This window comes from Schistocerca americana, chromosome 6 (assembly GCF_021461395.2).
Source record: "Schistocerca americana isolate TAMUIC-IGC-003095 chromosome 6, iqSchAmer2.1, whole genome shotgun sequence".
In the NCBI taxonomy this organism is placed as follows: domain Eukaryota; kingdom Metazoa; phylum Arthropoda; class Insecta; order Orthoptera; family Acrididae; genus Schistocerca; species Schistocerca americana.
In genome coordinates this window covers 325,424,946-325,451,310 of record NC_060124.1, presented here as the reverse complement: position 1 = coordinate 325,451,310, position 26,365 = coordinate 325,424,946, and positions in this window count along the sequence as shown.

The following is a 26,365-nucleotide window of genomic DNA, read 5'->3' as shown; positions in this document are numbered from 1 at the left end:
TCAAAAATTAGCAAGTTTTTTTATGGTAGAGGATTTCAGTAAAACTGAAGCCTCTTTCACCTTCTTGGTCAGTACTTCATTAAGCTCATAGGTGGAGGATATTATATTATCAACAAAAGGTCTAATAGGTTTTTCTTTCTTCTGAACCTTAACCTATGACTGTAAGTGAAGAATATCACGATTCATCATTTTGATTGATTTCTTTTCAGCATTTGTAAATAGGAAACGGCATAACTGATTTTGTTTTAAGATTATCATGAAATGTGTCAGTAGGTCCCTTTTCCATCTCGATGATATCATTGGAATTAAAAACTGGTTCTGCTTTACTAGTGTAGTCATCATTGGAAACAATGAATGTGACACTACCTTTGTCTGCCGGTGTGATTATAGCATTTTCTGTCGCAAGTTTGTCATTGAGGTTACTTAGTGTTACAACGTTTCTATTAGAAGACACATTAGGTATAGGCTGTGTAGCATGACATTTCTTAGTTTCTATGGAAACATTTGTAACGTTCAACGTATTAATTTTATTTACATCCATCGTCACTTTTGTCTCAGCATTTATGACTTTTATTTTATTTAAATTCAAACCCCTATCTGGAAATTCCTATTCATTTTTTAGTCAGGTAATAGGGGTCAAATCAACTACTCAAGGGTGAAACTAACGTATTTTCTGTGCATCTTGTTCGTTAAATGTATTATGTTCCATCCACAAATTGGCAATCTTTATCTCGTGCCTATCGAGTAAGTTTAAGCTATTTAGTGACATGCCAAAGTGAAGTATGAGATTACATAGATTACATATATTAGAGGAACGCTTGACACACTTTTGAAACTACCCACAGCATTTGAAATCATGTACAGGAAATGAGGTGGCACGGTCTACACCTGGGGCGGTCAAGATCATGGCTCGCGGGTCGAGCCCTGGCACGAGTACCATAGGGCTGAACTTCGCTGCACGTTTCGGCCACCATCACGACACCCAGTCTGAGTGGGAGGAGGGTGGATAGTGGGAAACTGCGCACATGTGAGATTTAAATGGCAGAGCAGTCGCACTGCATACAAATTGATTTTATACGTCACATTTCTCAACGATATAGATCGCAGACAAAACAGATTTTCAGTAATATTTAATTGTTTTTGATGCACCGAAGATACAATTTTTATCTGGCACAGACTATCGGTATATGTACAGATGCAGAAAATTTCACAGGTTTTCGCACTCAAGTTACCACATAAGTCACATATTTAGTCCTATAACCTTGAAACGGTCTTTCGTACACACATGTCCAGCGAATATTGTAGCACTACTGCAACCTCGTTATGGAAACGAGGAAAATCTACCTGAGGAAAGAAATTTACACAGACTGGATAGTTTTAGTGCAAAAGTCCTTATCATTAAAACAGAAGTTACCTTGCTGGTCAGTCAGCTAGATCTGCACATGCACAGGGCTACTTCCAACTAAAATGGCCAATGTTCTTGAAAGCAGATGTTGGGTTGAGAGTGTCCTCAAAACATTTAGGAAATTATCTTTGTAATTCTTTCAGGCCACAATGTATTCTTCAAACCTCACATACTCTTGGACGGCAGTGAACTTGGAGAACTGCGAAAATGTGTTCCTTCTGTAACGCAGTTTTCTATTTAAATGCATCACCATAAAATCAGAAAGCACTTTTTGCTCACCTTCCAGAATCTTACTGTAGGCAGTGTGTAGTTAAGTCCACATAAAATTCAGGGTATGCAATACATTTCGGATGCTCTACTTTTCGTTCCTGCACTCTGTTTTCCTTCCAGAATTCAACAATAGCTAGTTTTAAATGGAAAATTTGTTCCAAGCTTGCCCCTTGACTTAACAAATGAACTTTACAGAAATACATAAAGTCTGCATACTCTTTGCTCAGTTCCATCGGAAACAGTAGCAACTGGCAGTGGAATAATGCGTGCAACTTCAGAAGTTTTACTATCCATACAACAATGTCTTCACGTGCTGTATGCCTGCAAATTTAGCACAAAGTGCTTCTTGATATGCTGAACAATGAATCAAATCTCTCGATCTTTGTAATTCTTTGCTGTTTCATTGTCAATTAAATCTTTAAATACTTTGAGCACGGTATTGTCATATCGTGTCCTAGCAAATCTTCAGTATCCGTTCCTTATGCGAGTGCATAATATATACTGAGAATTCTCATCCCTCTGTTCAGTTATTACTATTCATTTCTAAGGGCTTGAGACGATAAGTCCTACATACCACGAACAATTAGAAAGCGGTAAAAAGCTCTGAAACCACGATTCCGCCGAGCTGAAGAGAGTTGTCCCGACCGAAACATACCACACCGCGATAATAAATGAAAGGTGCCGAAGTGCCGTGTACTTCCGGGAAGGGCCGAGCAAAGCGCCCGTGGCCCGCACACTCGGCACGCATGAAGTTCTGCAAGTCGTGGCCAGACCTGGTATACATAATCCACGAGGCAAATATCCTCCAGTACTCTTTAAAATTCTAAGATTATGCATTAAACACAGAATTTCGTGTTCTCAAACGACACCTCATTTTCAGTACATGATTTCGATAATCTATAAAAGGTGCGTCAAAAGTACGTTTCATTTGTTTTATTTCTTATTTTAGACCAATAATTTCACAGAAAAATTGAATGCTTTCTAAATTTTTGTTTTATTTCATCATTTTTGTTAGTGACCGTTACATTTTTTACGTGCAAAATACCTAGACCCCGTACAGGTAAACTTTTTGGCACTTCGCTTACATTGCTACCAGTATCTGTTCGTAAGGTATTTCAGTTTTACCTAAAATCAAGGAATTGAGTTTTTGTTAAATGCCCCGTTACTTTCAAGCAGTCAAATCTCTTTTTGCAAAACTAGACCCCACCACGGTCAATTTTATCCCCATTTGGTCAATTCCCACTGTTCGGTTGGTTATAAAAAATCCAATAAAAATGCAGTCTGTAATATCTGTGGAGTCTTGTTTTCGCTCCGCTCAAAAATTAGACTAAAAGTATGTGCGTGTTGTGCTTTCTGTCTGTTTGATAGGAAGATAACGGAGCACGGACCATTAAATATTGAAGTCGCGCATACGTAACTCGTCCGTGCTCCTTCGCTACTGGCTGTGGCTAGATGACGGTCTCTGGGACGCAGGAGCTATTACCTCGTTTTTCCTTCCGTTATCGCTTTCAGATGCTGCGAAATCTCCCTCCTATCGGATGTATGTCTTACACGCGAGGTGTCGCATTCTTATCTGCTCTACGCTGTCCCCATTTAACTGAATTCTTACCGCTCCATAACTACGGACTGATAGCATAGTTTCTTTCGTTTTTTCTTTTTAAATTATCGCAGGGCTGATTTTGTCATAACTAAATTACAGTGGAATATTGTAAAACTTTGTAGGCCCATAGTACTACACTGGCCATCTTGAGCTTGTAACTAAGTGAATCTTTGTACCTTGTTCGTTAAGTAAATGATTCAATTCTGTTTCACCGCCTAGTGTTCTGGTCGACGACAGTCGGAACGATACCGACGGTTCTGACAGGAAGCACGAAAACAGCACCTTGTTGCGGAAAATTAGACAGGGACTGAGCGATGTGCAGCTGCTTTAACACACTGGACTCATATTTTAGGGGAGAGTGGTTCGAAGCACCATCCGGCCATCCATATTTATATTTTCTCTGCTTTCCCTAAAGCGGTTAATGAAACTGGATAGTTTCTTTGAAGGACTCAGCAGATTTCAATACTCATGTTTCCGCAATCCCAGATCGTGCTGCATCTCTAACAACCACATCACGGACGGGACGAAAAAATCCTTTCTTCCTCTAGGTTACTCTGTAATTCTTTCGCAAGACATCAAGTTGTTGTTTATCAGTCCTCAAGATAATATTCTGGCATAAATTTCGAATTTAACATTTTAGACAGTTTCAGCTGCGATCGGTTTACTTACTTCAATTCAGCACAAGCACAACAAAATTACTTCAGGCGGGAGTTCATGTAACTGACCGAAATTGCCAGTTTCCATTTTTTTTTTGTTAGCAGAAATATGGAGAATAAATTTCCAAAGTTTCAGTGATGAAATCGCATCGAGAATGCCTGAAAAATAAATGCGTGACGCCACCTTCCTGCCGCCCACACTTTTTGAGCAGCCTTTCAATATTAGCTCGGTGAACAACGATTCGATGGATTACTTTTAGGTAAACTTACACGGGATGTGTCTCAAAGGCTTCAATATAAACTCTTTGGTTTTACAGGTCAACTGTGACTCTTTTCCGTACATACAAAGAATAACAAACCACCTACTTTGTTTATGAAGAAGCAGTTCATGTTTTTCCTTGCACTACTGATGGAAGTTTACGCAAGTCTTCGATTGTGTCATCATTCAGTAATTCCTCGGTCTTATATTTCGTGGGGGCAACGTAAGGAGGATGAAGGTATTACGGAGAACGGGGTTTAAGACCGAAAATTTCACTCAAGACATCTTGAGAAGAACTGAATCATAGAGCCTCTCTGTAGCTGAAAAGTCGGTTGAAGACCTGGCAAAGGAAATAAGGGTGAAAATAAGAAACCAGAAGAGAAGTCTTCAAGAAAACAGGACCCTGAGTACGAATTTGGAGTTATCTGAAGAGGTGACATAATTAAAAAAAAAACGTTAGGCTGAACTTGAACTTGGATTTCCTGAAAATATTTTTTTGTAAGGGTTATGTACCTTTTTCCCAGAATCTATACCGATAGTCCGATTGTCTTGGTATTTTAGTTTTCAACGGTCTTCAGTATGGACCGGGACTGCTATTGTTGCTTGCTGAAGCGAACCGAGTTGGTGACACTTCGCTCTCAGCTTCAGGCTGTGATGGCTTTGGTTAGACAGCTTGAGGCTGCAGTGGAGAGGCACCACGGTTGTGGGCCGGCCGTGGGAAACCAACGGACGTCCAGCACGTCAGAGTACCTCGATCGGTCCTCACCGGTGGCCAGCCCAGTTACTGCTCGTACTGGGGTTGAGCCCTCACCTCTGTTCGAGTGTGAGGTCACCCCAGGGCGTAGCAGGCGGCGAAAAACATCCCAGACAGCCGAACGTAAGGCCTCCTAGGTTTGTCTGACAAACAGGTTCCAGGTGTTGCCTGTGGTTGACACAATCGCTGAGCCAGATGCTGTCGCCTGTACTGTTTCAGAGGAAACCTCTTAGCCTGCAAGATACGGACAGTCACGGAGGGTGGGATAATTCATAGTTGGGAGCTCCAACGTTAGGCGCGTTATGGGGCTCGTTAGGGACATGGCGGCCCATAAGGGAAAGAAAACCAGTGTGCACTGCGTGTGCATACCGGATGAAGTCATTTCAGATGTGGACGGGTCCTCCCGGATGCCATGAAGAGCACAGGGTGCATCCTACTGCAGGTGGTTGCTCACGTCGGTGCCAATGATATCTGTCACTTAGAATCAGAAGAGATTCTCTCTGGTTTCGAGCAGCTAACAGATGTGGTAAAGGCTGCCAATCTTACTTGAAGATGAAAGCAGAGCTCACCATTTGCAGCATAGTCAACAGGATCAATTACGGACCTCTGGTACAGAGCCGAGTGGAGGGGATGAATCGGAGGCTCAGACGGTTCAGAGACCGTCTAGGCTGCAGATTCCTCGACTTGCGTTTAGGGTGGTTGGGTTTCGGTTTCCGCTGAATGTGTCAGGTGTCCACTATACGCAGGCGGTGGCTACACGGGTAGCAGGGGCTGTGTGGCGTGGACTGGGCTGTTTTTTAAGTTAGAGGGTCTCGGGAAAACACAACAAGGGCTTCAGTCACAAAGGGTGCAGGCCGAACATTGGATGGACGTAGATACAGGAACGATCGCTGTAACAGTTGCAAATTGTCGTATCTCTGTTGGGAAAGTACCACAGCTCCAAGCGCTAATAGGAAGCACTGATGCTCCAATATTTACAGGCACTGAAAGATGGCTAAACCCGGATATAAGATCAGCCAAAATTTTTGCAAAGAACCTAATGGTGTTCCGAAAGGATAGCCTAAACACGTTTGGCAGTAGCGTGTGTCTTGCTGTTACTAGTAGTTTGTTTTGCCACGAAATTGAAGTAAATACTTCCTGTGAGTTAGTGCGTTCAGAGGTCATTGTTGAAACCAGAATAAAATAATAATTGGATCCTTTTACCGACCTCCCAATTCAGATGATACAGTTGCTGAAAGGTTCAAAGAAATCTTGAGTTTGATTGCAACACGTACCCGACTCATACAATTATAGTTCGTGGTGACTTAAATTTGCTCTCGATATGTTGGCGAAACACTTGTTTAATTCTGGAGGTATGCATAAAACATCATCCGAAATTGTGCGAAACGTATTGTCTGAAAATTATTTCGAGCAGTTAGTTATGAACCCACACGAATAGTAAACGGTTTTGAAAACACACTTGACCTCTTAGCAACAAATAATCCTGAGTTAATAACGAGCATCAAAACCGATACAGGGATTAGTGAACACAGGGTTGTCGTAGCGAGACTAAATATTGGAATCCTCAAATCCTCCAAAAATAAGAGAAAAATATACCTATTCAATAAAGCAGATAAAAATTCATTTAACTTCTTCCTGAGAAACAATCTCCGCCCACTCCAAATTAATAATGTAAGTTTAGACAAGATGTGGCTTGAATTCAAAGTAATAGTTTCGGCAGCAATTGAGAGATTCATACCAAATAAATCAACAAACGACGGAGCTGATCCTCCTTGGTACACTAAACAGGTCAGAATACTATTGCAGAAACAACGAAATTAACATGCCAAATTTAAACAGACGTAAAATCTCCAAGATTGGCAATATTTTACAGAAGCTCAAAATTTAGCGCGGACTTCAATGCAAGATGCTTATAACACTTTCCACAACGAAACTTTGGCTCAAAACCTGGCAGAAAATCTAAAAAGATTCTGGTCGTATGTGAAGTATGTTGGCGGTAAGAAACCATCAATGACTTCTCTGCGCTATAGCAGTGGAGATACTATCGAAATCAGAGCGGCATAAGCCGAGTTACTAAACACAGCATTCCGAAATGCCTTTACAAAAGAAGACGAAGTAAATATTCCAGAATTAGAATCAAGAACTGCTGCCAACATGAGTAACGTAGAAGTAAATATCGTCGGAGTAGTGAAGCAACTTGAATCACTTAATAAAATCAAGTCTTCTGGTCCAGACTGTATACCAATTATGTTGTTTTCAGAGTATGCTGATGCATTATCTCTATACTTGACAAATATATACAACCGTTCGCTCGGCAGAATATCCGTATCCAAATACGGGAAAGTTGCACAGGTCACACAAATATTCCAGGAAGGTAGTAAGAGTAATCGATTTAATTACAGACCTAGATCGCTAACGTCGATGTTCAGCAGGATTTTGGAACGTATATTGTGTTCGAAAATTATGAATTACCTCGAAGAAAACGGTCTATTGACATGCTGTCAGCATGGGTTTAGAAATCATCGTTCTCGTGAAACACAAAGAGCTCTTTATTTGTATGAAGTTTTGAGCACTATTGGCAACGTATTTCAGATCGATTCCGTATTTCTGGATTTCCGGAAGGCTTTCGTAGTAACTGAAGATTTGTACCAAGACCAGGTTCAAATGGTTCAAATGGCTCTGAGCACTATGCGACTTAACTACTGAGGTCATCAGTCGCCTAGAACTAATGAAACCTAACTAACCTAAGGACATCACACACAACCATGCCCGACACGGGATTTGAAACTGCGACCGCAGCGATCGCTCGGCTACAGACGTAGCGCCTAGACCCGCACGGCCACTCCGGCCGGCTTCGTAGTAACTGACGGAAAGTCATCGAGTAAAACAGAAGTGAATTCTGGCGTTTCCCAAAGTAGTGTTATAGGCCCTTTGCTGTTCCTAATCTATATAAACAATTTGAGAGACAATCTGAGCAGCTGTATTCGGTTTTTTGCAGATGACGCTGTCATTTATCGACCAATAAAGTCATCAAAAGATCAAAACAAATTGCAAAACGATTTTGAAAAGATACCTGAATAGTGCAAAAACTTTCAGTTGACCCTAAATAACCAAAAGTCAGAGGACATCCACATGAGTGTTAAAAGAAATTCGTTAAACCTCGGTTACACGATAAATCAGTCTAATCTAAAGGCCGTAAATTATACTAAATAGTTAAGAATTACAATTACGAACAACTTAAATTGGAAGTTATATTGGCAGGACAGTTAGACAAAGTAACAGATCTACTATGAAGACTGATTACACTACTCTTGTTCGTTTTCCTTTAGAATACTGCTGCGAGGTGTGGGATCCTTACCAGACTGGACTGACGGAAGACATCGAAAAAGTTCAAAGAAGGGCAGCACGGTTTCTATTATTGCGAAATATGCGAGAGAGTGCCACTGAAAGGATTTTGGCTGGACGCCATTAAAATAAAGGCGGTTTCGTTGCGACGGAATCTTGTCACGAAATTCCAATCACCAACTTTCTCCTCCGAATGCCAAAATATTTTGTTGATACTGACCTACATAGGTAGAAACGATCACCACGACAAAATAAGGGAAATCAGAGCTCGCGGAAACATACAGGTGTTCGTTCTTTCGGCTCGCTGTACGAGATTGGAATAATAGATAATTGTGAACGTGGTTCGATGAACCCTCTGCCTGGCACTTAAATGTGATTTGCGGAGTATCTGTATGGATGTAGATGTAGAACACGCAGAAGTTCAGCATAAAAAAAAAATGTTCAAATGTGTGTGAAATCTTATGGGACTTAACCGCTAAGGTCATCAGTCCCTAAGCTTACACACTACTTAACCTAAATTATCCTAAGGACAAACACACACACCCATGCCCGAGGGAGGACTCGAACCTCCGCCGGGACCAGCCTCGCAGTCCACGGCTGCAGCGCTTAGACCGCTCGGCTAATCCTGCGCGGCTTCAGCATCACGACGTGGCATGGGCTCGACTAATGTCTGAAGTAGTGCTGTAGGGATTTGACACCATGAATCCTCCAAGGATTTCCATAAATCCGTAAGAATACGAGGGGGTGGAGATCCGTTCTGTACAGCAGTTTGCCAGCCATCCCAGATATGCTCAATAATGTTCATGTCTGGGGAGTCTGGTGGCCGGCGGAAGTATTTAAACTAACAAGAGTGTTCCTGGAGCGATTCTGTAGAAATTCGGGACGTGTGGGGTGTAGCATTTTGCTGCTGGAATTGCCCAATGGACATGAATGGATGCATGTTATCGGACAGGATGATTACGTACGTGTCACGTGTCAGAGTCGTATAAAGACGTATCAGGGGTCGGCCGCTGTGGCTCTAGGCTCTAGGCTCTTCAATCAGAACCGCGCTGCTGCTGCGGTCACAGGTTCGAATCCTGCCTCGGGCATGGATGTGTGTGATGTCCTTAGGTTAGTTAGGTTCAAGTAGTTCTAAGTGTAGGGGACTGATGATGTCAGATGTTAAGTCCTGTAGCGCTCAGAGCTATTTGAACCATTTGAACTTATCAGGGGTCCCCTATCACTCCAAGTGCACACGCCTCATAGCATTAAAGACCCTTCACCAGCTTGAACAGTTCCCTTCTGACATGCAGGGTCCATGGATTCATGAGGTTTTCACCATACCCGGACACTTCTACCCGCTCTGTGCAATTTGAAACGAGACTCGTCCGACCAGGCAACATGTTTCCAGTCATCATCAGTCCAATGTCAGTGTGGACGGGCCCAGAGAAGGGGTAAAGTTTGTGTCTTGCAGTCAACAAGGGTACTCAAGTGGGTCTCCTGCTCCGAAGGTTGATATCGATGACATTTCGTTGAGTGGTTCGCATGCTGACACTTGTTGATGGCTCAGCCTTGAAATCTGCAGCAATTTGCGGAAGTGTTGCACTTATGTCACTTGAACAATTCTCTTCTGTCGTCGTTGGTCCCGTTCTTGCAAGATCTTTTTCCAGTCGCAGCGATGTCGAAGATTTCATGTTTTACCAGATTCCTAATATTCACGTACACTCGTGAAATGGTCGTGCGGGAAAATCCCTACTTCATCGCAACCTGGGTGATGCTGTATCCCATCGCTTGTGCGCCGACTGTAAGGATAAGTCCAGACTCATTTAAATCTTGATAACTTGCCATTGTAGCAGCAGTAACCGATCTAACAATTTCACCAGACACTTGTCTTATATAGGCGCTGCCGACCGAAGCACCGTATTCTTCCTGTTTATATATATATATATCTACCTATACCAGTTTCACGGGGCTTCAGTGTATGCAGATTTGGAACAACACATTCCCTCTACGGCTCCATTGAGAGACAAAAGACATTACTTCTGTTTTACTTAATTACTTCCCGTCTGTTGTTACGAACTGTGTCCTTTCTGCCAGGAAATAACGGATCCAGTAAGACAACTGAGACTAAACTCCATAGGCCCGCAACTTAATTAGAAGTCACTTGTGAAGAACGGTGTTAAAAGCGTTAGGGAAAACTAAACAGATAGATTCAGTGTGATATACTCTGTCGATAGCAATCGTTACTTTTTGATAATGGAGACTTAGTCGAGTATCACAAGAACTATAGTTCCTGAATCGGTGTCGGCTATTTGTCAATAAATCCTTTTCTTCCAGGTGTTTCATAATGTTGGAATGCAATATGAAAGTGTGACGAAGTTTCGTGGGGGCCTTAAGTGGGAACCTGGCAGCTAGCCGTTGTTTATCACGAAGGCCTGCTGGGGAAACTTAGAGAGCCAGAGTTTGAAGACGTGCCACAGTGTATCCGCACAATAGTGTATCTCGAGTATGGCTCGTGAGGATCTGAGGGACCGTACATATAGCGCCGGCGCCATAGCGACACTGCCGGAGAGGGAAGGTATTTGGATCTCGCAGTCGGAGCACAAACCGCCTGAAATCGTGATGCGCTGAGCCTCGCGACCCCGCCCCGGGAGTCCATTACAAGTTGCGACGTGTTAGCGGAGTTGGGGTTAGACGGGGATTAGCTGCGCGCGCAGTATCCGTCCCGAGGAGTCCCAACACCCACCTGCAACCCGCAAACCCCACTTCGTCCCACTAGTGGCTTATCCCGCACAGAGTGATCAGCTCTTGAATTGTCGAACACTGTAGCCGAGTATCAGGGGCGGACTCGTCAGCAACGACGTTCGCAGCCAGTGTCTGACTTGGATTGCGTGTGCTGATCCCTTGTCTACCTGCTTAACAGCTGCCGGGAAGTCTCAGGTAACGTGTCCTGGACTGTTCAGTGCATTTGTTGCAGTACTGCAGGGGAGCACCAAGAGATCAGTTTACGACTTCCTTGCCGTGCGTGGACTTATTCTAAGCTTTAAACGCCAATTAAGGCCATATAAGTATGGTCGTATCCGAATGTACTTCGGACCAAAATGCTATTCTGGTAGCTGGAACCCAAAGCTTTTGCGAATCACGCCTTTTCCGATCTTTTCGAGACATTTCCACAGTAAGTGTCATCTCCCATAAAATATTTCTTTATGTCTAAGACTCGAAGCGATATACCAATTTTCATAAATTTAGCTTTTAGATTTTTTTTAATGTAACGAAAACCTTTCTTAAAAATTTTCATGCCGTGTAGCCCTCCCTTAGGGGTTGAATTTGCGGAAACTCGGAAACACCTATTTTTTTTTTTATTTCTAATCAAGAAGTCAAATACCAGCAGCCATTGATGTAGTCGTAAAAGTCCTTTAGTATTTCATTAGTAATTATTTATTTTCTAAAACCTTTCACCCCTTATTGTGGCTCCTTAGTGGTTGAATTAAAAAAAATGCTGAAACTCGTATTTTTGGCTTTCTGACTGAGAAATAAAATATCAACTTTCGTAGTTCTACCTTCAAAATTCTCTTAATAGTGACGTACTTTCAAAAAGCCTTTCGTCCCATATTTCACCCCCATAGGAGTGTAATTTCGGAGCCGGCCGAAGTGGCCGTGCGGTTAAAGGCGCTGCAGTCTGGAACCGCAAGACCGCTACGGTCGCAGGTTCGAATTCTGCCTTGGGCATGGATGTTTGTGATGTCCTTAGGTTAGTTAGGTTTAACTAGTTCTAAGTTCTAGGGGACTAATGACCTCAGCAGTTGAGTCCCATAGTGCTCAGAGCCATTTGAACCATTTTGTAATTTCGGACAATCCCTTCTTAAGTGATGCCTACCCTATAAGATCCACAAACTACCCAAACTTCAGGTTTCTGCCCTTAGCAACTTCGGCTGTGAGATGACGAGTCAGTGAATCAATGTAACTCTATTTCACCCCCTTAGGGGTTGAATTTCCAAAAACAGTCAAACACGTTTGTTGTTTTTATTTTTCATTTCCAACCTAGAAGCCAAACCCCAGTTTCAAAGATTTAGCTTTCACGTGATTTCAAAATGGAATATTGTCATGAAACGTTTCACCCCCTCTTCCTAAAAACAGTGACAAGCATCTAGAGTTTCCAAAATAAGCTTTCAGAAAAAAATATTTTCGAAAAAGTCTCATCCCGTATTCCACTCCCTTAAGGGTTCAGTTTCCAAAAACACTGTAACACGTATTTCATTATTTGCAAACGAGAAGTCACATACCAGTATTCATAGATGTACCTTTAAAAATTCTTTAGTAGTTCTTAAATAATGATAGATTTCCAAACAAACTTTCGCCCACTATTCCACCCCCATAGGGTTAAATTTCCAAAAATGGTGAGACACTTACGACCGAGAAATAAAATACCAATTCTCGTAAGTCTAGCTTCAGAACTGCCTGAGTAGGGACGTCTTCAGGAAAAACCTTCATCCCCTATTTCAACTCTTAGGGTTGGAATTTGGAAAAATCGCTTCTTAAACTACGCCTACAGTATAAGATGCACACCTTCTCTGAATTTAAATTTTCAATCCGTAGCGGTTTGGGCTCAACAATAAGAAGTCAGTCAGTCAGTCAGAGAGGACATTACCCTTTATGTGTAGCAATTAACGTTTATGTTCGCGGTAGTTATTTACATCTGTACCTACAACCCGCCTTACTAGGCGTGGTGGAAGGTGCGACTGCGAGAATTATTATTCCTCCCACTTTCTCAGTTCAATTTGTGACTAGTATGTGGGATGTACAGTCACTACTCCATATGAGGTGTAATATCACTGATTATAGCGTCGTGCTGACTTTGTAATATGTATGTGGGACGACATAATATGAAGAGCAAAAATGGGAAACGTTGCAACTCCCAAATCTCACATTTATCAGGAGAATCAGAAAACACGGTGGAGGAGAGTGTAAATGACTCCCTCTGTTTTATTGTGGAACTCTGTTTCGCCATTTATCAAGGACTTTTCGTAGCTGAGACTTCTCTGTTGCACAAATAGACAGCTTAACATTATCTACCTGCCTCTGAACGCCAAGTCACCTGATTTTCAATGAGTATTAGTTGAATGATATCGACAGGAAGTGCAAAATGGCTAAGCAGGTATGGCTAGAGGACAAATGTAAGGATGTAGAGGCTTATTTCACTAGGGGTAAGATAGGTACTGCCTACAGGAAAATTAAAGAGACCTTTGGAGAAAGGAGAACCACATGCATGAATATCAAGAGCTTTGATGGAAACCCAGTTCTAAGGCATTAAAATCCATGGAGAAGAAATAAAAACTTTGAGGTTCGCCGATGACATTGTAATTCTGTCAGAGACAGCAAAGGACTTCGAACAGCAGTTGAACGGAATGGACTGTGTCTTGAAAGGAGGGTATAAGATGAACATCAACAAAAGCAAAACGAGGATAGTGGAATGTAGTCGAATTAAGTCGGGTGATGCTGAGGGAATTTGATTAGGAAATGAGACGCTTAAAGTAGTAAAGGAGTTTTGCTATTTGGGGAGCAAAATAACTGATGATGGTCGAAGTAGAGAGGGTATAAAATGTAGACTGGCAATGGGAAGGAAAGCGTTTCTGAAGAAGAGAAATTTGTTAACATCGAGTATAGATTTAAGTGTCAGGAAGTCGTTTCTGAAAGTATTTGTATGGAGTGTAGCCATGTATGGAAGTGAAACGTGGACGATAAATAGCTTAGACAAGAAGAGAATAGAAGCTTTCGAAATATGGTGCTACAGAAGAATGCTGAAGATTAGATGGGTAGATCACATAACTAATGAGGAGGTATTGAATAGAATTGGGGAGAAGAGGAGCTTTTGGAGCAACTTGACTAGAAGAAGGGATCGGTTGGTAGGGCATGTTCTGAGACATCGAAGGATCACCAATTTAGTAGTGGAGGGCAGCGTGGAGGGTAAAAACCGTAGAGTGAGACCAAGAGATGAATACACTAAGCAGATTCAGAAGGATGTAGGCTGCAGTAGGTGCTGGGAGATAAAGAAGCTTGCACAGGATAAAGTAGCATGGAGAGCTGCATCAAACCAGTCTCAGGACTGAAGACCACAACAACAACAACATCATTAGTTGAATATTAGTCATACTTTCTTTCCTAAGTAGGTAACTGTGCAACAAAAATTGCAGGAAGTGTATTCGCAGTTGCGAATACTGGCAACCTCCACCTGATCCGAAAATTTGTACCGGAGTCGTACTCGAACGCAGACTTTCCATTTGTCACGAGCATTCACCTTAATAATTTCGTCTACCCGTGCACGCTTGATGTCCAGACTTAAACTTTCATATGTTGTCGTCCCTACGGCATTAACCTGCACTCGTACATTTACTGTAATTACCATACAGAGGGGGGGGGGGGGTATTTCAATCGAAGGTCGCTATCCTGGTGTCGGCGAATAAATATGATATTGCAGTGTCTGTGTTTGTATGCAGTACAATGCAATGTGTGAGCGGACAACTGCTTAGGATTTGCACTTTCTAAACATTCCAAGTAATTTTCTCTTATAGGCTGCCATGAGCTAAAATATCGAGGAGGAGGAAGATTGTTTGATAGGCATATAGTTGTGAAGCTTAAGGCAGTATGTAGCTGCGCCTAATGTATTTTTACTTAAGAGACGAAGTGTACGCCTGAAACTCATTTTCTTGGGAGACACACAAAAAAATACTAATCCTATGGTTCCATTCAAACAAATGGTATTAATGTACTTGTGATTACATTTTTAGCAAAGACTGTGTGTATTAGGGATCGCAACGTGGACACGCAACTGTTTACACACAAAGATTCGAACTCACATGGTAATCGAAATCAATGTTCGCCACTCCGCATTAGTACATTAATCATCAATGTCGGCTCATAGCTCACAGTAAAACGATTCATGGCCACACGGTACGTGAAGTGAATTGTGATCGAATGAGGACCAAATTCTGTCCCAATCGAATCTACACTGTCCACTCATATTAATGTGACCGCCTGACAAAAGCTTGAATAACTCTTGTGCGCTCGTCTCAGGATTCATGGTGGGAAAAGCCCGATCGAGATGGACGCATATATTCGCGATTGGGTTTAAATCCGACTAGTTTGGTAACCATGGCTGTACGGTTAACTCGTCCTGGTGCCCATCGAACAACGCACGTGTGACACCTGCGATTTTTATATTGGTAGATGCCATCGTGCTGAGCAAAAGCAAACTGCATGTAACGGTGGACATGGTCTCCAAGGATACATGCATACTTGTATTGATCCTTCCAGAACAGTGAGGCGTCTAGGGAATGGCTTGACGCCGGCCGCAATGGCCGATCGGTTCTAGGCTTAGGTTAGTTAGGTTTCAACAACTCTCAAGTTCTAGGGATATGATGACCTCAGATGTTAATAATTCTTCCGAGTTATACGGCCGTGGTGCATGGAATACTTCTATTCCTAACGTTTCGTCCAATACTACGTTGGACATCCTCAGAGGTATGGCTGATCCTGTTGAGTCCTGCCGATTGACGTGTAGGGCGTTGGAGAGCGGCCTAATTACCGAGGAAAGTGGGCGTGGTCTAGCTTGCACGTAGTAGCAGAGAGAAAACTAGTCAAAGATAAAATGTAACTATCACTAATAGTCCGTCGTAAATAAAAATCACTTATCGATTCTGTAATGCCACTGTCCACATCTCGCTTAATTTCAAGAGCTCTTCTTTTCTATTAAAATTATCTTCATGTTTATAAATTTCAATAGCCTCCTTATACAGTCGTGGATAATAGTTCGTGGTAGCACTTAAAACTGTAGTTTCAGAAAACTTAACTACATGGTCCTCGGTATTTAGGCCGCTCTCCGACGCCCGACTCATCAGTCGGCAGGACTCAACAGGATCAGCCATACCTCTGAGGATGTCCAACGTAGTATTGGACGAAACGTTAGGAATAGAAGTATTCCATGGACCACGGCCATATAACCCGGAAGAATTATCAACAACAGTACCATCCGGTCGTGAAAGCCTTCATTGTATGCTCAGATGGTAAGTCCCATAGTGCTCAGAGCCATTTGAACCATTTTGTTAAATGGCTTGACAACATTCTTTAGACCATAACGATCGCTCATCCGGCCTGGACCCTTCCGACGATTGTTGCAGGGTGCTTACATTCAGACGTTCCAAGCCATACACGACAGTGGGCACCTGTTTGATGGAGCACGAATCGTGATTCATATGGAAATGCCAACTGTGACCACTCAGTGGACGTCCAGTAGCTGTATTGGCGTGCGAATTCCAGCCTTCGCTGGCAGTGAGCAGCTCAGCACGGATGCATAAACCAGACGACTTTTCGGAGACCCATACATAGCAACGTTCGATGAACGGTCGTTGAGGAGACGCTGTTGGTTCAAATGGCTCAAAGGGCTCTGAGCACTATGGGACTTAACATCTGTGGTCATCAGTCCCCTAGAACTTAGAACTACTTAAACCTAACTAACCTAAGGACATCACACACATCCATGCCCGAGGCAGGATTCGAACCTGCGACCGAAGCAGTCACGCGGTTCCAGACTGAAGCGCCTAGAACCGCACGGCCACACCAGCCGGCCGCTGTTGGTAGCCCCTTGGTTCATCTTGGCGTGAAAGTTGCTCAGCAGTTTCAAATCTATCGTCCCGTACACATCTCCGCTGCCGTCGTTCACAGCTGCTATCTATGGCCCGTACTGCACCAAAGTTGCGTCGGTGCCGGTTGTGGATGACGCCATATCGTTATACACGGTGTAATTTAATCACGGTGACACGAGAACTTTGCCGTTTCGGAAATGGTAACACCCCTGGCCCGTAATCCAGTGATCATGACCTACCGGACGGTAGGTTATTGTGCATTGATGTCGAACATAGCCGGTGATCACATTAATGTGACTGGACCATATACGTAAAACGGTACAAAACCATCACTCTCGAGAATCCTGCATTGCTCCTAACGATTAAGTTTATTCGTTATAGAGTCACGCGGTTCCCTCAAATTCAAAATAACTTCCATCTAAACATCACTGTTTATGTGTGCACAGAAGCAGCAGGTCATACTTGTTTGACCATGGAACAGTGACTGATTGTTGCGAATAGTCTCGTCCGCGCCCCGGTTCACTTCTTCCAAAACTCAAACTGCCTCAGCTCTGCGTACAGAGAGTGAACAAACGCGGTGGCAGCGAACTGACCAGCCAGCAAGGCGAATTCAACATTGGTACCTCCTATCGGATGACAGAAGATGAAGCGCCAGGATCGTTCCATGTAACATTTAACTTCTGAAAATTAGAAGACGGCGTCCCTAGGTTTGGATTCGAAGGGTCCAAGCATGGCTGCGGTCTAGGGATGCGCAGCCGAGTGCGGTGACAGTGTGACGCCTCCAAAGCTGACTCCGAGTATTGCACTGCTGCTGTGAAGTTTAAAAAAATGAGACCTTCCACCTGACTATGCCTAGTCGCAGGCGTTTGTATTTACCCCTTTATTCATTCAAACGACAGAAAAAGGAAAGGAAGATCGGGTTTAACGTCTAGTCGACATCGAATTCATTAGAGATGGAGCACTAGCTCGGATTAAGACAAGAACGGGGAAGAAAGTCGGCCCTGCCCTTTGAAAGGAACTATCCTGCTATTTGCCTGGAGCGATTTAGAGAAATCACAGAAAACCTAAATCTGGATGGCCGGTTGCAGGTGTGAACCGTTGTCCGCTCCAATACGATCCCAGTGTGCTAACTAATATGCCACCTCACTCGGTCATTCAAACCACTGACCATACATGTTCAGGAAAAGTTGGTGTAGATGCATGTTATGCAATCAGTTGTAATAAAATGAATGTGAAACACATTCAGTTTAGGTTACCAACGTTATCTTCCTGCCTAGCGTCAAAAATTAACAAATGCAGGTGGCGAAAAGATATTTTGTCGAATTTGTTAATATTACGAAACTGCAAACCCACAAATTAGATGAAAAGCGGCATGGTTGACGCCTTTCAAGTCTTGTACCTTGGAAAACATTGCAAACTTTTGCTCCTAGAGGTCTCTGTAATGGCAGTGTAATATGTTTTCTCAGAAAAGATAATTTTACTTTTTGTGTGCTGCAGTTTTCATTTGAAACTAAACAAATTACGTTGTGAAGGTAATGATAGCTATGTATCTTTCAACCTAAAAGTGTTGCAATTGAGAAAATCTTGTTAATTCTATATACATAAATGGCTACCTGTTAAATCATTATTTAACTACATACAAATAATAAATATTTGGAATCAAATTAATTATAAGTGTCACAACAAACTAGTTACAAATTAAATAACTTTTGAAATGGAAGGTGTTGGAAACTAACAAAACTATCAATTTCAGGACTGGTGAAATTGTTAAGTCGTTAATGAAACTCAGTTCATTTGCAAATATCACATCTTCCATGTGGGAAGGCTCCCTTCCACTTGAAATTTGAAGGAGGTGCACGAACCACGAAGTATGGGTTAACTGTCCACACGTTATACGCGGTTGAGTCACAAATGTGACAACCGCTTATGTTGGACGTCAACGTGCAATAACCACTCACAGAAGGCAGGTGGCAGCACTAGCGATGGAGGGTATACAAAAGATGTCTGAAGGATGTGCAAAAGAGTGCCAGCATCGTCGTAATGCAGAAGCGGAGCGATTTATCTGACGTCCGAAAGGGCATGATTACTGGCTTTTGGAACAAGGGTGGAGGCATGTCCGAAAAGGCTAAGTTTGTAAACTGTTTGCGAGCCGCCGTCGTTAACGTATATCGTGCATGCCAAAATGGTGATACGCAAAACCGGTGCCGAGGCAACTGCGGTGCACCATGTGCCGCAGATGAGAGTGGTTGGACAGGTATGTGGGCGCATAGACGTGCAGCTATTAAGGAACTGAGCACCCAGACGAAACAGCGATCTACCAATAGTGTCCCCTCAGTGACCTTTCATTGAATATTTGTGTGTTTGGGCCTCTGCAGCAGGTGCCCGGTTCGTTTACCCATGCTGACCACAGTTCATCAGCGACGAAGGCTGGAATTTGCTCGCTAGTACCGCAATTGCGCATCCAGTGCCTGGCGACAGGTGACATTTCCAGTTACATCACGTTTCATGCTCCGTAGGACTTATGGCCGTTGACGTGTGCAGCGTGAAACGCCTGAAACCAAACATAATGCAAAAATCGTAGGAAGGGTTCAGGCCGTAGGAGGCAGCATTATCTTTTGGGGAATACTTTCGTGGCGTTCCATGGGTAATCTCGTAATTCTGGAAGACAGAATAGATCAGCACAAGTATGTATGTATTCTTGGGAACCATATCTACCGCTGTATGCCGTTTGTTTTTCCTCGGCTTGATGGCCTCTACCAGCAGGAAAACGCAGCGTGTCACACAGCTCACAGTGTACATGCTTGGTTCAAAGAGCACAACTATACGTTTGTCGTACTCCTCTGGCCACCAAACTCCCCCGGAACAAAACCCGATGGGCAGTCTGTGGGACAGCCCTATAAGGTTATTCACGGCAAAGATGCAAACCCTCTTCAGAGATTCTGGCTCTGATAATAAAAGCAGAGCATGTGATGGGTTTCCTAATACTGCTAGGATAAATTCGCAAGTTTATAAAGTAAAAATTTTGGACAAATACGTTAGTTGTCCAGCGTCCAAAAAAATTATGGCGAAGGCTCTGTGCTCGATAGTCCTCGAGTAACGACTAAACTTTCACAGTGAAACTCCAGTTCTTCAACACCTTTCCATGGCGGGTGAACGATTTCATTTAGCATTTCGGTTGCCATGTTGCTGAACTCCGATATTTAGTGCCTACATAAAGATTAATCTTGTTGAAATTTCCTGTCAGATTAAAGCTGTGTGCCGGGCCGGGACTCGAACGTGAGACATTTGCTTTTCAAACTCAAGTGCTCTAATAAATTCTTTTATCATTATTGGTCTCGGCGGACCTCACATGACACATGTTCGTCTTGGTCGTTGAATAGTTCACCAATTTTTTCTCTCACAGAGAGCAACCAGCACTCTTACCGAACAGACTGAGTGACCGCGCCGGCTGCCAAATGAGCTACCCGAGCAAGACTCAAGTGCCGTCCTCATCGCTTTACTTCCGCCAGTGCCACATCTCCCAGCTTCCAACTTAACAGAGTTTTCCTTTGAAGCTTGCGGGACGAGTACTCATAGCAGAATAATTTTGGTGATCACCAAAGAGACCACGAAATAAAGTATATTGACTAATATTATATATCTGTCGCATAATCAGCTTCGTAGTATGTAGTACTTACGTCTCTATAAGGGAAATCATCTTTGTATTCTGCTACTCAGTAAAACTATACAATCATTGCAGTGGTATTGCAAACTTTAACTACCTTTCTTTTGTGACAAGTTACAGTAGTCGATTTTCGTTACGTATTGTGAGCTTTATTCGTTGTTTGATTTGGAAATTAACATATTTGTTGCGATATATGTGTGTAAATGCTGTTAAATTTGTAGTAAGTAGCCTTGTATACATTTTAGCAGACCTGGATAAATGGTTCAAATGGCTCTGAGCACTATGGGACTTAACTTCTGAGGTCATCAGTCGCCTAGAACCTAGAACTAATTAAACCTAACTAACCTAAGGATCACACACATCCCTGTCCGAGGCAGGATTCGAACCTGCGACCGGCGCGGTCCCCCCATGAACCATGGACCTTGTCGTTGGTGGGGGGGCTTGCATGCCTCAACGATACAGATAGCCGTACCGTAGGTGCAACCACAGCGGAGGGGTATCTGTTGAGAGGGCAGACAAACGTATGGTTCCTGAAGAGGGGCAGCAGTCTTTTCAGTAGTTGCAGGGGCAACTGTCTGGATGATTGACTGATCTGGCTTGTAACACTAACCAAAATGGCCTGCTGTTCTGGTACTGCGAACGGCTGAAAGCAAGGGGAAACTACAGCCGTAATTTTTCCCGGCGGCATGCAGCTTTACTGTATGATTAAATGATGATGGCGTCCTCTTGGGTAAAATATTCCGGAGGCAAAATAGTCCCCCATTCGGAACTCCGGGCGGGGACTACTCAAGAGGACGTCGTTATCAGGAGAAACAAAACTGGTGTCCTACGGATCGGAGCGTGGAATGTCAGATCCCTTAATTGGGCAGGTAGGTTAGAAAATTTGGAAAGGGAAATGGATAGGTTAAAGTTAGATGTAGTGGGAATTAGTGAAGTTCGGTGCAGGAGGAACAAGACTTTCGGTCAGGTGAATACAGGGTCATAAACACAAAATCAAATAGGGGTAATGCAGGAGTAGGTTTAATAATGAGTAAAAAAAAATAGGAGTGCGGGTAAGCTACAACAAACAGCATAGTGAACGCATTATTGTGGCCAAGATAGACACGAAGCCCACGCCTACTACAGCAGTACACGTTTATATGCCAACTAGCTCTGCAGATGATGAAGAAATTGATTAAATTTATGATGAGATAAAAGAAATTATTCAGGTAGTGAAGGGAGACGAAAATTTAATAGTCATGGGTGACTGGAATTCGACAGTAGGAAAAGGGAGAGAAGGAAACATAGTAGGTGAATATGGATTGGGGGAGCGAAATGAAAGAGGAGGCCGCCTGGTAGAATTTTGCACAGAGCATAACTTAATCATAACTATCACTTGGTTCAAGAATCATGAAAGAAGGTAGTATACATGGAAGAACCCTGGAGATACTAAAAGGTATCAGATAGATTATATAATGGTAATACTGAGATTTAGGAAACAGGTTTTAAATTGTAAGACATTTCCAGGGGCAGATGTGGACTCTGACCACAATCTATTGGTTATGAACTGTAGATTAAAACTGAAGAAACTACAAAAAGGTGGGAATTTAAGGAGATGGGACCTGGATAAACTGAAAGAACCAGAGGTTGTACAGAGTTTCAGGGAGAGCATAAGGGAACAATTGATAGGAATGGGGGAAAGAAATACAGTAGAAGAGGAATGGGTAGCCTTGAGGGATGAAATCGTGAAGGCAGGGGAGGACCAAATAGGTAAAAAGTAGAGGGCTGGTAGAAACCCTTGGGTAACAGATGAAATATTGAATTTAATTGATGAAAGGAGAAAATATAGAAATGCAGTAAATGAAGCAGGCAAAAAGGAATACAAACGTCTCAAAAATGATATCGACAGGAAGTGCAAAATGGCTAAGCAGGCATGGCTAGAGGACAAATGTAAGGATGTAGAGGCTTATCTCACTAGGGGTAAGATAGATACTGCCTACAGGAAAATTAAAGAGAGCTTTGGACGAAGGAGAACCACTTGCATGACTATCAAGAGCTTTGATGGAAACCCAGTTCTAAGCAAAGAAGGGAAAGCAGAAAGGTGGAAGGAGTATATAGAGGGTCTATACAAGGGCGATGTACTTGACGACAATATTATGGAAATGGAAGAGGATGTAGATGAAGATATGATACTGCGTGAAGAGTTTGACAGAGCACTGAAAGAACTGAGTCGAAATAAGGCCCCCGCAGTAGACAACATTCCATTAGAACTACTGACAGCCTTGGGAGAGCCAGTCCTGACAAAACTCTACCGTCTGGTGAGCAAGATATATGAGACAGGTGAAATAACCTCTGACTTCAAGAAGAATATAATAATTCCCATCCCAAAGAAAGCAGGTGTTGACAGATGTGAAACTTACCGAACTATCAGTTTAATAAGTCACAGCTCCAAAATACTAACGCGAATTCTTTACAGACGAATGGAAAAACTGATAGAAGCCAACCTCGGGGAAGATCAATTTGGATTCCGTAGAAATGTTGGAACACGTGAGGCAATACTTACCTTACGACTTATCTTAGAAGAAAGATTAAGGAAAGACAAACCTACGTTTCTAGCATTTGTAGACTTAGAGAAAGCTTTTGACAATGTTGATTGGAATACTCTCTTTCAAATTCTGAAGGTGGCAGGGGTAAAATACAGGGAGCGAAAGGGTATTTACAATTTGTACAGAAAGCAGATGGCAGTTATAACAATGGAGGGGTATGAAAGGGAAGCAGTGGTTGGGAAGGGAGTGAGACAGGGTTGTAGCCTATCCCAGATATTATTCAATCTGTATATTGAGCAAGCAGTGAAGGAAACAAAAGAAAAGTTCGGAGTAGGTATTAAAATCCATGAAGGATAAATAAGAACTTTGAGGTTCGCCGATGACATTGTAATTCTCTCAGAGACAGCAAAGGACTTGGAAGAGCAGTTGAACGGAATGGACTGTGTCTTGAAAAGAGGGAATAAGATGAACATCAACAAAAGCAAAACGAGGATAATGGAATGTAGTCGAATTAAGTCGGGTGATGCTGAGGGAATTAGATTAGGAAATGAGACGCTTAAAGTAGTAAAGGAGTTTTGCTATTTGGGGAGCAAAATAACTGATGATGGTCGAAGTAGAGAGGGTATAAAATGTAGACTGGCAATGGGATGGAAAGCGTTTCTGAAGAAGAGAAATTTGTTAACATCGAGTATAGATTTAAATATCAGGAAGTCGTTTCTGAAAGTATTTGTATGGAGTGTGGACGATAAATAGTTTAGACAAGAAGAGAATAGAAGCTTTCGAAATGTGGTGCTACAGAAGAATGCTGATTATTAGATGGGTAGATCACATAACTAATGAGGAGGTATTGAATAGAATTGGGGAGAAGAGGGGCTTGTGGAACAACTTGACTAGAAGAAGGGATCGGTTGGTAGGACATGTTCTGAGACATCGAGGGATCACCAATTTAGTAGTGGAGGGCAGCGTGGAGGGTAAAAATCGTAGAGGGAGACCAAGAGATGAATACACTAAGCAGATTCAGAAGGATGTAGGCTGCAGTAGGTACTGGGAGATGAAAAAGCTTGCACAGAATAGAGTAGCATGGAGAGCTGCATCAGACCAGTCTCAGGACTGAAGACCACAACAACAACAACCACAACAACGGAGCGGTCGCTCGGATCCAGACTGTAGCGCCTAGAAGCGAAGGTCACTCCGGCCGGCACCTGGATAAGACGTTGCTTGATAACACTGGGGTGTTTTCCACTGGAAAATTTGTCTTCTCTGTCGTGGTTTACTTGTTTGAATGGATATATGTCTAGAAGTTTAACAAACATTATTTTTACCTTATTAGCAGCTAAGTCGTGTTTGAAGTGAAGTTTAATTTTGAAAGTAAGTGATAGCTGTTAGGTTCAGCATTAACAGAGAAAGGATTCTCAAATTTCTTATGTGATTCTAAGACCAATCACGCAGGTTGAAAGACCGAGCTGCTTATAGCTGCATTTAAAATCTATATTGCAAAACAGTTAACAATCATTCCATCACTGCCTGTTAAATGGCTGTTGTTGAGACATTTATGGGTTATCGTGAAGCGGAAATAGCAAACGCTTTTATGGAAAGCTTCTATACACCTGATATTAATAGGGAACAAAAGCACTGTCATCAAACGTCGAATCCCAAGTTACGGTTTTGCGGATAACATGGTAATCGCCGGATGGACCTTTCTATTGCTTTGATAGGCATACAGTAAAACTGCCCCGGAGATTGTATTAAACACTGCATTATTTAACTAGCCATAACCTTACTGGAAGTAGTAATACTTTTGGCTGTTAAAATGGGATGGAGAGTTTGATGTGCATTAGGAAGCACACTGATATGTTGTTCCTCACGTTAAGAGATCGCTGATAGGCGTGAAAGAAGCGATTATTGAGGCAAAACATGGCAGTACGAACCGAATTTCGATCTCGAAGGTCTGGATTTTTAGTTTGACATTTACTCAATGTGATTACATGCTAGTATTACCATATGGGAGTAATTAATCAAAAGATGAATTAATAACAACACTTTGCTGTATTTCAGTTGTCTTTTGCGAAGTCTCACCATTCAGGGCATCGTCTTTGCGTATACCACTATGATACATTATATCGTCGATGGGGTCTTTCCAAGAACGTCGTGGTGTGCTGCGTTTGATTCTGATGGGCGGTTTCTATTCAAAAATTTTGTTCGGCCACCGATGAACTGGCATTCACAACAAATGCCCATACCATTTTAACGGCTGTCTTTCACTCCTACCATTATTTCATTGGTCCTAATTCTAGCTACTACTTCATCACTACTTTTTCTCCATGTATTAATAGTTTGGTGCCCATTAGTTCATTCCATCTGTTTTTGAGGTCGTCATTTTAAATCCATCAATCTGGTTCGTAATACAAGAGAAATCCTACCATTAGCCACACCCACTCTTTGATTATTGTTGTTGGAAATGTTATCTTCTCACCAAAACCAATTCATATATCCCTTGTAATGTATTCTGCATTTTAACGTATCATCCAAGCATCTTTCGACAACCTTTAACTGTCATCCTGTATTTCGCGATTCACTTATTAAATCCTCTATTCGAATACATTTGTCTCTACATATTATTCTTTCATATTTAATTCCGTTCCTTAACTCCTAAATTACTCTCTGGTGATTGTGTCTATCTTGAGGTCATTTAGTTGATAAATTTTTTAGGTGCATCATTTTTTCCTCCACATACACTTCTAAATCTATACGTCTAAGAACGATGGTGCTTGTCTACGTTCTTACTCTAAGTCCCCAGAAACTTCAGATTTGTCTAATTGCTTGTTTAAAAGTTTCATATACTCTTTTAACATTGTTATTTCCTGAAATAATTTTTAATTTTCACTCAGATCTTCACAGAAATAATTATTTTGTATTGAATTTCTTCAAGCTAAAGAGCGTGGACTGTATCTGATCCAGTTTTTCTTCATTTCTCTGGTTGGCCATTTGATCTCCAGTTCTCTCCTATATGATCCTCTTGCATAAAGCTAAGTAGCGATAAAATCCACAGTAGGCTCCCTGCATAACTCCACAGCCTTGAACCACCACTTTTTATCTTTGCCTAATAATGATGTAATCAATCTGAGATTTCTGTTGTCTTTCCTGTGTATATCTGTGAATATATTCGGGTTAATAACGTGTGTTATACTGTGATATTTTAATTACAAATAATACTAAATTATTAGTTGTTTAATAGGCTCCATGCTGGTGATCAAATCCCTTCAGTACAA